General features: G+C 58.8%; 1 long non-coding RNA gene across 2 annotated transcripts in view; it reads left to right on the top strand.

Annotated features, from left to right (window-relative positions):
- The first annotated feature begins 257 nt into the window (after window positions 1-257).
- Window positions 258-12,904, top strand: part of LOC140625677 (uncharacterized) — a 31,277-nt gene continuing 18,630 nt past the window's right edge. The window contains exon 1 of one of the 2 annotated variants that reach the window (XR_012025046.1): window positions 258-383. This is a non-coding gene — a long non-coding RNA (uncharacterized lncRNA). Of the gene's footprint in view, window positions 384-9,029; window positions 9,431-12,904 lie in introns of those variants that run through there. The other variant, XR_012025027.1, reaches the window with a different exon arrangement.

The raw sequence follows: 12,904 nt of genomic DNA, 5'->3' as shown, positions 1-12,904 counted from the left end.
CTCTGGAACCAGGAGCAGGGCTGTGTCCTCGGCCCTCTGTTCCCAGGGGATCATCCCCCGCACGCGCCCGCGGCCTGGAGGGCAGCCCCGGGGTCGGGGAGCCCAGCCTCACAGCCCCGCTGTGCCCTGGGGTCACTTGTCATCCTTGGAGGAGTCGTTTCCTCCCTGCAAAGGTCGGGGTGGCCTCCGCCGAAGGCCGCGTGGCTGGGGACTGGGGAGGCAGGGGTGCTGTGCGTGGGGCTCACACGGGGGTGGCCATGCCAGCTTGGGGGGCCTGGGTGCTAGTTTCCTTTGCCCCAAAAGACTTGCTTTGGTCCGGTTTCCTCGCCTCTGTCCCATCACCACCTCCTCGGACTGGCGGCCGGGATTCACCAGGCCTTCAGGTGAGCGGAGGCTCGGCGGCTCGCAGCGGGAAAAGCTTCCCCCAGAAAGAGAAAATGGGTGGGAAATATCAGAAAGGGAGACAGAACACAAGCGACCCCTAACTCTGGGAAAGGAACTAGGGGTGGTGGAAGGGGAGGTGGGCGGGGGGTGGGGGTGACTGGGTGACGGGCACTGAGGGGGGCACTTGGCGGGATGAGCACTGGGGGTTATGCTATATGTTGGCAAATTGAACTCCAATTTAAAAAAAAAAAAAAAAGCTTCCCCCAGGCCCTGGGCTTGACTTGGAAAACCTTCCTTTAGCGCTTGCGGGGGGACGGGCAGGGGAGCGGGGGTCTCCAGGTTAGAAGGGAGGACCCCACGGGAGGGGAGGTGCAGAGTTTCTCACCGCGGGCCCTGCTGGCCCACAGCCGCCCGAACCGCTCCCTGCGGGTCTGTGTGGACGGAAATCCAGCCCAGCGCGTGCCCAGCGCCTCCTCCGGCTGCCCACTGACTGCGGAGGGTCGAGGGCCGGTGGCCTCTGTGCCCACTGCTGGCTGCCCAGGCCTAGGGACACCCCGAGTGGTGCACACCCGCCGCCTGCAGCTCATCGGGTCCTGGAGGGGCACAGGGGCAGAGGGAGGGGCACAGACGGGGAGGGGCGGGCACAGGGAGGGGCACAGACAGGGGCACCCGGTGGGAAGGAGATGAGGGACCTGTGGGACGGGGCTGTCAGCCGTTCATCTTCTTTTACCTGGTATATTGCATCTTGCCTCCGCCTCCGCCCCCCTCCTGGTGGCCGGGCGGTGCCCGCATCCCTGCTGTTCCCCCCTGCCCCGCAGGGCTCCGAGGACACATCTGAGCGCCGCGGGGACGCAGGTGCCCGCCTGGGTGGCTTTCCTGCCCCGAGGAGGCTGCTGCTTCTCCGGGCTTGGCTCCCTCAGCGTTCATTTGTTTAGCCACAAGCGTGTCTTGAGCCCCTGGACGTGGTGGGTGCTGGGGACAGAGTGGGAAGCAGGCCGGCTCCGGGCCCTGCCCTCATGCAGCTTTGGGTCTAGTGAGGAGGACGAGGACATCAACGGAACATGGGCCCCGAGAGAGAAACTCGGCGCGGCCGGGGGTGGGGAGAGGCCGCTCCAAGGGGCTGGGGCGGCAGCGCCAAGAGCTGGACGGTGAGCGGGAGGGAGCCCTGGGGAGTGGCTGGGGGGCGGGGACGGCCAGTGCCAAGGCCCTGAGGCAGGCGCACCTGCCTGCGTGGGGTGCAGAGAGGGCACCATGTGCCTGGAGCCACCAGGCTCTTGCCTGCCGAGGGCAGGTGTTCTTCTCGGGGCAGGGGGAAGGTCTGAGGGTTCCGGGCAGGACAGTGACTCGGTCCGACTCACGGGGAAAGAACAGCAGTGGCTCTGCTCCCTTCGGAAGTGGCTGTGGGGGGGGACCGGAGACTGTGTACTCATGTGGACGCTACGACAGTGGGTCAGAGGGAGCAGGTTTAATGTGTATGTTGTGGTCGGAACCAGGGGGCTCGCGGGCAGACGCCTACGGGGGGGGGCGGGGTGCAGAGCAGCTGGGGCCTCAGCGCCTGGGTCGGGCACAGGTGAGGATGGCCGTCAGGTGAAGAGATGTAGGAGCCCGGGGAGAGGCGGGAGCTCAGCGACACGCGGGGCCCGGGCCAGAGCAGGCCACGCCGCGGGAGCCCCGCCCCGGGACTCGAGCCAGCCGCGCTCCGGCCTGTCCTCCTCGGAGCGCCCCGGACGGCCGAGCGCTGGCACGGCGGTGGAGGGCACGGAGGCCGGGCAGTGGGGCCGCGGCCCTTGGGTGTGGGAGGCAGCGTGAGTCCGCCGGGGTGGGCGGTAGCCCGTGGAGGCCCGAGGGGGCACAGAGGATGGTCAGGGTGGAGGGGGCTCCCACAGGCCTCGGTCTAGGGGGAGACGGGGCCAGGGGTGTGGAGCGGGGGCCGGGGACCGGCCTGGTCGCAGCCAAGGGGTCAGAGAGGACGGCTGGGAGGCGCCCCCGGAATAGCAGGTCACCCCGCTGCCGCCAGAGCGGGGAAGCTGCCCAAGGGTCAGGCCGGGCCTACAACTCTAGGACCCTGGGCCCTGCCTCTTGATCGAGTGTCTCTTCACAGTGTCTCTCAAAAGCAAGTTGATCAGAGATACAAGGATTATAATCCCAGCCCGGTAGTGGCACCGTTACGTACGGTAGTGAGATACTGAAAAAAATCCCAGGGTCCGATAGTCAGGAACTAGTGGAGAATGAACGATAAAAATGTGGTAGGTGAAAAAAAAAAAAAATGTGGTAGGTGGCCGTTACATCTTGGCGTTTGGAGACTCTTTAAATAGTGTTGGCCAATGTGCGTGACGCATTCCGTGTTACACGAAAGCTCGATTTTGTAAAAAGGACCTAAACGCAAATATGGTAGTCAGGGTTCTCTAGAGAAACAGAACCAACAAGGTGTACACACACACACACAGACGCAGACACATGCACGTGCGTGTGTGCACATCCGTGTGGAGAATGGGGGGGGGTCGTTTTAAGGAATTGGCGGATGCCAGTGTTGGGGCTGGCGAGCCCCCGAATCTGGAGACCCAGGGAAGGGTTGATGTTGCATCTTCAATATGACGATTGCCTGGAGGCAGGATTCCCTCCTCCTTCGGGGAACCTCAGGATTTTCTCTTCAGGCCTTCAACTGATTGGACGAGGCCCATCCATATTACAGAGGTTAATCTGTTCTTGCTCAAAATCTACTGATTTATTTTTTTATATATAACTTTATTTTTTATTGGTGTTCAATTTGCCAACATATAGAATAACACTCAGTGCTCGTCCCGTCAAGGGCCCCCTCAGTGCCTGTCACCCAGTCACCCCCACCCCCCGCCCACCTCCCTTTCCCCCCCCTAGTTCGTTTCCCAGAGTTAGGAGTCTCTCATGTTCTGTCTCCCTTTCTGAAAATCTACTGATTTAAATATTAATCTAAAAAATACCTTCAAAACCACACCTACGCTGGCATTTGACCAATAACTAGGCACCCTGGCCTAGCAAGATGATGCACAAAATCAACTTACAGCAACAGAAAAGGCCAGAAGGAAGAACATCAATGTTAGAGGGATTCTGGGGGCACTTATTTATACTTTTCTCTCTCTCCCCCAAGTGTGTACATTTTATTGTACAGCTCTTAAATATTTAAATTTAAAATATAAACCATTACAATGGTAAATAAAAGTGTCCCCTTGGCTGGTATGAGGCAATGATAACCCTTTCGATATCTGCACAAGAGGCCTCTCCGTGCACCAGCTGTGGGACTGTTTCTTTTACTTTCTCTCACATTTACCTCTTACAGTTATAGAATCACCTAGAGTCACCTGGAATCGCACCACGATGTCAGAGGCGTAGCTGTTCTGCTGCAGGACATTTTTGTTGTTTTTTTTTTTTTCCCCTCTACGGTGAATGTCTGTACAACATCTCACCTCACTTCTCAAAATTTCTGTAGCCTCCCATCGCATGATGGCACTTTATGATTATTCAGTCCATCCCCTATTGTTGGACATTAATGTTCTTTCTGGTTTTCTGCTGTTGGAAACAATCTGGTCCTGCACAGCTTTGGACACAGCTCTTTGCACACACACACCTGATTCTTTTCCTTCGGGTGAATGCCTGGGTGAGGAATTGATAGACCAAAGCAGGCACGTTTCTGCAAAATCGGACCTGCATACGTAGAACGGACCTGCCACATTCTTTGGTTCATACACGCGCATCCTTGCCTCTTTACATAGTGTGATCGTTTCAGTGATATTTTAAATAAATAACATGAGCCCGCCGTTCAAAACGCAAACTAAAACCTTGACAGTGATCTAGGATTCCCCCAATCTGCCCACCTCCCCCACCCAAGGCAATTATCTTCTCAGTTCTCTGCTCATTCCCTTGCTTTCCTATATCGTATTCTCAAAATCAAGTATTTTTATTTCGTTGTTTTGAACTTTCAGAGGGTGCCATCCTCGATGTACTGTTCGGTGACTTAGTTTTTCGCAATTAATACTTGATCACTGAGATGCTTCCGCATTGTTGGGTCTCACCATGGTTCACTCACGTTCCACTGAGTGAAAATACACACCAGGGCTCTAGTCTTCTGCTGATGAGTATTTGGGTTGTTTCCAGGCTCTCGACATGGTGCGCGGAGCTGCGACTAACGTTCTTGCATGTGGCTCCTTTTATACACGTGCAGGACTTTCTCTGGGGAACATGCACTTAGGAGGAGAATTAACTGTGAATATTCAACGTTAGGGGATGACTACGCGCTCTTTTTTTCTGAAGGGGTTGCCTCTCCAACAGTGTAGAAGACCTTCTGTGGATCTACGTCCTCTCTAACACTCGGTGTTCTTAAACTGTTACTATCTGTCAGTCAAATAGTGTAAAATTGTGTCTCATTAGGGTCTGGATTGCATTTCCCTGATCACCAGCCATGTTGATCTATCTTTGCTTGGGCGGGAAGTCTGAGCCCACGGTGCTGATGGATCTGGCCCCTGGCGGATCTGGCTCCTAGTGGATCTGGCCCCTGGCGGATCTGGCCCCTGGCAGGCCTGGCCCCTGGAGGATCTGGCCCTGGTGGAGGCCTTCTTCATAGTTTACAGAGGCTGCCTTCTTGCTGTGTGAATCCTTACATAGTGAACAGAGAGACATCATCTCTCCCCCATTTCTTCTCATAAGGGCACCAATCCCCTTCGCGTGGGCTCCACCCTCATGACCTCATCACTTCCCAAAGGCCCCGCCTCCAAATACTTCATGAATTTTCCAAATACTTCATGAAACCTCCATGAAGTTTCAACGTGCCCATTTTTGGAGGGACACAGACATTCGGTCTGTGGCATCTTCTCTTAATATAAACATATTGGGGATCCCTGGGTGGCGCAGCAGTTTAGCGCCTGCCTTTGGCCCAGGGCGCGATCCTGGAGACCCGGGATCAAATCCCACATCGGGCTCCCGGTGTATGGAGCCTGCTTCTCTCTGCCTATGTCTCCGCCTCTCTCTCTCTCTCAATGTGTGACTATCATAAATAAATAAAAATTAAAAAAAATATATATAAACATATTGGCCATAGTTTTTTACCTTTTGCAAAACTCTTACTCTTGCCTGCCTTCCATTGGGTTGCTTTCGCTCTTCTCATCGATAATATGGTTCAATACATTGGCAATACTAAGTTTTTGTCAGTTATGTCTTTTTACTCTCAAAGTTATCTTTCGATAAACATAAGACTCTTAATTTTCTTTAAATTCTCAATTTTAGTATGGTCAAATGTATTAATCTTTTTCTCTATAGTCACTGATGCCTGTTAAAGGAAATATGTTCCTACTCTGAGCTCTAAATGACATTTAGACATATTTTCTACTAAGATGTTTAAAGTTCTGTTTTTAACATCTAGGTCTTTAATCCATCTGGACTTGGTTTTCCAACATGGTGTGAGAAGATGCCATTACTGCCGTTTCCAGACAGCTAATCATTCCCCCCTGCCCCCAACCAACTTCATCTATTTCATAGTTCCTTTTGCCCTCAGCTGTTCTGACATGACTTTGTCATGCACCACCTACCTCGTCCCTGAGCGTGAGGTTCTGTTTCGGGGCTCCGTGTTTCTCTGGCGGGTTTGTTTCTCCTTTTGTGCTATTACCGCACTGCCTGAATTACTGAAGCTTCCCACTGAGTGCCGGCATAAGGTGGGGTGGTCCTTCCTCTCCACTCGTCTGCAGAGGTATCTCGGCTATTTGTGGCTTCTTATTCTTGGGCATCATTTAGCAAGTTTCCTTTAAAGTCCCCATTAGGACTTTGAATGGAATAGTCGAGCAGGTGGGTGGCAGTGACATCTATGCGACGTTATGCTTTCCTATCCATGAATATGGTACATTTCTCGATTTGGTGGAGATTTCTTCAGGAGCTCACAGTCAAGCCCTGTGATTTTCCCTGCAAAAGTTCTAAATGTATTTTGTGGATCACTTCCCAGGCACTTGATCGTCCTTATCCACGGATCTTTTTGCCATGCAGCTCCCCAGTCTGGTTCTGTTTATTCCCCTTTGCCCTCAGCGGAGTATGAGAAAGAGGCTGTTGGGAGCTTACCTGAGAGGATGTTTCAGAATGGAAAGTCTGGCCCATTGCTGCTGCTTGAGTGAGCTCGTCGAGCTAGTGAAGGATCTGTGCCCTGGGTCCATTTGGGAAGATGACATCTGCTCTTCTTGGAGGGGGAGCCGTGGCTGCCCTAGTGATCCGAGGAGGACCTGGTTAGGGGAGGAGCACCCAGCCGGGAGATGCCCCGTGGGAGGAAGAGAGACTTCCTGAGATCCAGGCTCGGGTCCTGGCCCTGAAGCCTACTGGCAGCCTTCCTTGTAAGTCAAAAAAATTAAAAATAAAAAGAAATTAAAAAAAAAAAAGACTTACTTCTTTGCTTTTTATCAGAAAAGAGGCTCAAGGTTGACATTCACTAGAGGAACGACCTGCATGGAGTTTAGAACTATGTGAGAGGCTTTCTTGTTTATCTGCTTACCAGCTGAGAAGGGGGAGCTGCTACGTCACTGAGTGTCTTTGACCCACAGACAGCCATGGCAGCAAAGCCGGGCTGCAGGTCATCGTGGAGCAGATGTTTCCACCCCCCTGCAGTTGTGGCTTCCTGCGCTTTCAAGTGGCAAGAGTCATCCAGGGAGCACATGTTAAGGGCATGCGCAGACCACCTCTGGGCTTTGAGTGACAGTGTGCTGCGTGTTCCCTTCAGGACACAATGCTGTCAAGAGGGGAGTGGTCCCTGCAGTGCTCACGGGAGGCCCTGGGGGCTGCATGTGGGGGGACCCCCAGCTTCCATCTAGGGCGGCCCCCGCGGGGCCCTGCCTCAGCCCAAACCCCTGGGCTGTCCCCTCTCACCACACTCTTAGCCTCATTGCAGGTTTGCTCGTATATTCCAACAAGTGGGGACTGTCGCCCAATGACAGTGGGCAGTGTTCGGAGTTCCCCGCGGGCCCGGGCGGCCCTCCCCACCGTGCTCGGGCGGCCCGCCTGGCAAGGCCTCGGGGCACCGTGGGCCGGCTTTTCTGGCCCTCCTGGGGGATCCCGGGAGGCCCTCCCTGAAGCAGGGTCTGCAGGCGGCCCCCGGCCCGGCGACGGAAGCGGCCCCGCCACGAGCCAGGGAGGCTCCGTCCTCACCCGATGCGTGTCCACCCGAAAGGAGCCTGCACGAGGCCGATAAGTCATAATCCAGAGAGGTGATGACAGTCGTCTCCATGTCCATTGATTAATGAAAACAGGGCTAGTTGGACACAGAGTAGATGGTTATAAATGGTGCTGTCAGAGAAAAATAATTATTGTATTAATAAGGAAACGGTTCAAAACCAGGCTCTCAAAAAAGAGAACTGGCAACTTAGCATCTCTGTGGGCCGGCGGGGCGGCCTCGGCGGGGTGGGGGGCACCCCCGCCCCCGCGCTCCAGGCCCCTGCCTCCAGCCCGTGTCCCTGTGAGTGCGTGTGAGCGCGTGTGCGAGTGTGGACGCGGTCGGCCTGACCCGGCTCTCGCGGGCTGCCGAGATCCGCCGGGGCGTTTGCAGGCGTCCGGGACCACTTCCAGCAGGAACGGGGAAAAACGAGCATATCTTATTGTACCTGAAACACTCTATGATATGTACTAAATATTATGACTACTCGGGGCCTTGCAATAATTGATTCACCCACACAGCCATTTAGTCTGCGAGCTGTTCGTTTTACAAATTCTACAATCTTTTAGAAATTCTTTCAGTGCGGAAGATTGCTGCCTGGCCTCAGATTCATTATGGTGATTGAATCCTCTTCAATAGAGAACGGTTTAAAGAGAGCACATGCCCGTGTGTCTCACTCAGAGCGAAGGCACATAGGTTAAAAGCTTGTCTGGGTGGCATAATTCACTGCCGCTATGCCAAACAATCACGTCTTATTGTGACCTTCATAAGATACAAAAAGGCAACAGGATGGAGCTCGGCTTTTTTTAAACCCACTCACAGATTTAGCTTCCCAACATCTGAAGCTTGGAGAATTCCTAATTAAATAACCAATTAATAATGTAGAATAGAAAAAGCTATTTTTTTTTCTGAAATGCAAAATCGTAATTAATCAGAGTACAAAAAGCTGCCTGTCTTTATATCAGAAAAATATAGACTAGGTATTTAAATATTCCAGCACACCTGAACCCTGGCCATCCGTCATTGTTATGACTTAAAACATCTCAGACTAAATTAGGTTTTGTTTGTATAGAGCAGTGAAAGTCAGATGGCTTGAATGACAAAATTAGAACATGCTCAAATCACTGAGACAAAACCGCATAAAGAGAAAGATGTGCAGGGAAAGGGCTGCCAGGATGGAGCAGAAATCTTCCACTGATTTTTTTTTTTTTTTTAAAACCACGTATCCTTGCCCACTTACCCAACCAATTGGTGTTAAGTATGAATTCCTGGCCCCCAAGCAGACATTCCAGGGAAAAATAAAAATAAAAATAAAAATAAATAAATAAAAATAATAAAAATAAAAACATTACCCCCGCCCCCTCGCCAATCGCCCCAGCAGCAGGCCTGGCTGCAGGGAAGGCGCCGCCCCCTCTGTTCCCCCCCCCCCCCCCCCCCCCCCCCCCCCCCCCCCGTCAGCTCTCTGCCTCCCCGGGGCCCCCTGGGGGGCCGTGTCCCTTGATGTCCCCGCTCGCCACCCACCAATTACTGTCCGCAGGACCCGCAGGGGCCACGAATGAGCCGGGTGCCCCCACCCCTCAGCACCCCGCACCTCTGGCACATTTATATTTTAAAAGAAAAGCGGCTTGTAGGGTTGGCGCCGCCTCCACAGTTTATACCGCGCCCGTGAGATGGCAGAGGCGGGAGTCACTGCATTTCCCAGGGAGAAAAGCACAAACCGCTTTCCCTGCGGGACGCGGGGAGCCGTCGTCGTGGGCGCTGTTGGCCCGGGTCACCCGGTGTCCCTCGGCCTCGCGGTGCGGGGTGCCGAGCTGCGGTCGCCTTGTTTTCTGAACGAGGTGCTCGTTTCCTCGCCTTGGAGCTTCTCTTGCTGGTGCTGCTCGCGGCCAGGAGGTGAGCGCGGGAACCCCCCGATAATCAGGGGGGCCCCGGGGGCGCTGTCGGGGCGTCCTCCTGGCTCAGAGGACGGCGAGGGCGGCGGGCACTGCGGCCCGGCCTCCGGGCGCTGGATTCACAGGGACCCTCACCCCGGCCCCGGCCGCCACCGGCCTCGTCCCTGGCCTTCTGTCCGAGCCACCATCACAAACCTCCTCCCATATATAATTTGCCCTCATTGTAGCCATAAATAATTTTTGGTGACAGTTTTACTGTAAGACTTTGTGCGGTGTTCTCTTATTGACAAAACCACTATGAATCAACATACATGAACACCATAAAAATGAGGGACCCGGCCGCGTAGGCTGGGGTTTCGTCAATAGGGCAGCGCATCGATCCCTGCTCCTCGCCCAGGTTGTGCAGCTGCGCCCCGCGGGTTTGGGGCCGTGCGGCTCGGGAGGAGCCCCGGGGCCCAGGCCCGGCCCAGCGCCCCGTCCGTCCCCGGCAGAGCAGGGGTGCAGGTGCACAGCTCCCAGACCGCCCCCCCATCAAGGAAGCAGGCAGAGACTCCACCAAGGATGAATCTGGAGGTGTCGAGCGGAGGGGGCGCCCCCCGCCTGGGGGGTCACCGGCCTGCAGGGGGTGGTCCCCGCGCTGGGAAGCAGCACAGGGGCGCCCGCCTGCCGCTCCCCTTCCGAACCCAGCAGCCAGGCCTGCGCGGTGTCCCGGGGCGGCCACGGCTCCCGTCTTCCGAGGGTCCCCGCTCCGCAGGGCGCGCGGCAGGGGTCTCGGGATCCCCTTGGAAGGGGCGGCGGGGCTCTGGCCCGCCCCCAGCAAAGGCTCCCAGGCCGCGTCCCCCAGCCCGAGGGGCAGGGCGGGGAGTGGCCGGGCGGGCCAGCAGCGTCCTGGCAGCTGCAGCAGCCTGGGAGCGAGCCCAGCGCATTCGAGGGCCCGACAGGAGGCCCCAGTGCAGGGGGGAGGCTGCGTGCCAGGGGCAGGGAGCTCCCGGAGGAGAGCGGGGCTGGGGTGCGGAGCCATGTGGTGGCTGCTCCGTGCCTGGGCCTCCCCACCAGCTGCCCCGGGGGACCGCGGGCACGTCCCTCGGGCCTCACCCCTGCGCTCTCCCCACCTGGACCTGGGCCATGGCCCACGGGGGCCCTTGACCCCGCAGCGCCCTGTCCTCCCCCTGCAGGCCCCCCCCCACAGTGCCCTGTCCTCCCCCTGCAGGCCCCCCCGCAGCGCCCTGTCCTCCCCCTGCAGGCCCCCCCACAGCGCCCTGTCCTCCCCCTGCAGGCCCCCCCACAGCACCCTGTCTTCCCCCTGCAAGCCCCCCCTGCAGCACCCTGTCCTCCCCCTGCAGGCCCCCACCACAGCGCCCTGTCCTCCCCCTGCAGGGCTCCCCCCGCAGCGCCCTGTCCTCCCCCTGCAGGCCCCCCCTGCAGCACCCTGTCCTCCCCCTGCGGGCCCCCCCCGCAGCACCCTGTCCTCCCCCTGCAGGCCCCCTCGCAGCACCTTGTCCTCCCCCTGCAGGCCCCCCCGCAGCGCCCTGTCCTCCCCCTGCAGGCCCCCCCCGCAGCACCTTGTCCTCCCCCTGCAGGCCCCCCCCGCAGCTCCCTGTCCTCCCCCTGCAGGGCTCCCCCCGCAGCGCCCTGTCCTCCCCCTGCAGGCCCCCCCTGCAGCACCCTGTCCTCCCCCTGCAGGGCCCCCCCGCAGCACCCTGTCCTCCCCCTGCAGGACCCCCCGCAGCACCCTGTCCTCCCCCTGCGGGCCCCCCCCGCAGCACCCTGTCCTCCCCCTGCAGGACCCCCCGCAGCACCCTGTCCTCCCCCTGCAGGCCCCCTCGCAGCTCCTTGTCCTCCCCCTGCAGGCCCCCCCGCAGCTCCCTGTCCTCCCCCTGCAGGCCCCCTCGCAGCACCTTGTCCTCCCCCTGCAGGCCCCCCCACAGTGCCCTGTCCTCCCCCTGCAGGCCCCCCCTGCCATGCCCTGTCCTCCCCCTGCAGGCCCCCCCCGCAGCGCCCTGTCCTCCCCCTGCAGGCCCCCCCGCAGCGCTCTGTTCTCCCCCTGCAGGCCCCCCCCGCAGCGCCCTGTCCTCCCCCTGCAGGCCCCCCCCCAGCAGTGCCCTGTCCTACCCCTCAGGGCTCACGGCCCAGCTCCGTGGGTGACTGTGTGGAGGGCTGTGTTCCCCCAAATGCTCCGAGCTCCGGGGAGCAGGGCCCAGGGACTTCCAGGGGAGCCATCGCCAACTCCTCCGAAGGGAGAGGACAAAGTGGCATTTGCGCAGCAAACTGAGGGTCAGTTGTGCACCCCCAGGTGGGGTGTGGGATCGGGGCGGTGGGAGGGCGCAGGTCCCCCCGACCGGCCTGGTTCGCTCAGCAGCGTCTCCCCAGCTCCCAGGCCGCACTGGCCCAGGTGCTGGCACGCTCAGCCAAGGGGAGGCGCTCTCTCCAGAACACGCCAATCTCCCCACATGCTGAGGACGACCGGCCCTGCCCTAGTCCCGGCCCCGGCCCCCTGACACCCTGGGGCCGGCCAGGAAAGCGGGGTTGCCCTCTAAGGGTGATCACTGGGCCTCGCGGGCTGCCCTGCGCAGCCCCCGCCCGCCGCACCTGCCCACGTGGCACCTGCCCAGGGCGCCGGCTGTGCTCCCGCCGTCCTCCTGACGTCAGCCCAGGGGACGGACGCCACCTCCTCCGCCACGCGTTGCTCACAAAGTGTAGGCAAAAGGCAGGTGTCCAATTGCTGCGGGTGAGGAAGAGAAATAATTTGGTTTCTAAATCAGGACTCGGCACCCAGGGACGGATCCCTGAAGGGCTGTGGGGCGTTTGCTCCTGCAAACGGGGGATGGCCTAGGCCCGCCCCTGGGGGACCCTGGGGGCTCCCCTCTGCTCTGGCCCCTGGTGCTGAAAGCCCGGAGAACAAGCCATCTGAAAATTAGGATTCTGTGTCGGCCTGTCAATCCCCAGAAGCACACAGCCTTTCATTAAAATCCGCCTGACATTTCTGTTATGCTCAGAAATCCCGAAGATATGCCAAGCGCCTGCTATTTGCCATCACATCCGCCTGGGAAGCGGCAGGGCCGCCAAGCCCATTGTGCCGCGATGCCCCAGGAGCTGGGCGGCCGGCTGTGCGGGCCCGGCGGGGCGGGGGCCGGGCGGCTCTCGGGGGCCCTGGGCCTGGGGTGCACGCACCTGGGGGGACAGTGCAGCTCCTCGGCTCGCGTCGCATCCACGCTGGGGCTCGGAGCACAGGAAGCTCCCCCAGAAACGCGGCCTGCTGCTGCCGGTGGGGTCGGGAGCCCCCCTGTGCCTGGGCCCCGGGGGCCGTGGGGGCGCGGAGGCGACACGCAGGACGCGGTGACAGGGCGGCCGGGCGCCTGCGGCGGGGGGGACAGGCCGTCAATATTGGCCATTGACCCGGGGCGCCCCGAGGGAGGGCCTGTCATTTGGCCAGCACGCCAGGAGCAAATGTGCCCGAAAGGTCACGGAGCCCACA

This window comes from Canis lupus, chromosome 1, assembly GCF_048164855.1.
Source record: "Canis lupus baileyi chromosome 1, mCanLup2.hap1, whole genome shotgun sequence".
In the NCBI taxonomy this organism is placed as follows: Eukaryota; Metazoa; Chordata; class Mammalia; order Carnivora; family Canidae; genus Canis; species Canis lupus.
Note: the sequence above shows the minus strand (reverse complement) of the source record. Positions and strands in the feature narration are given on the sequence as shown.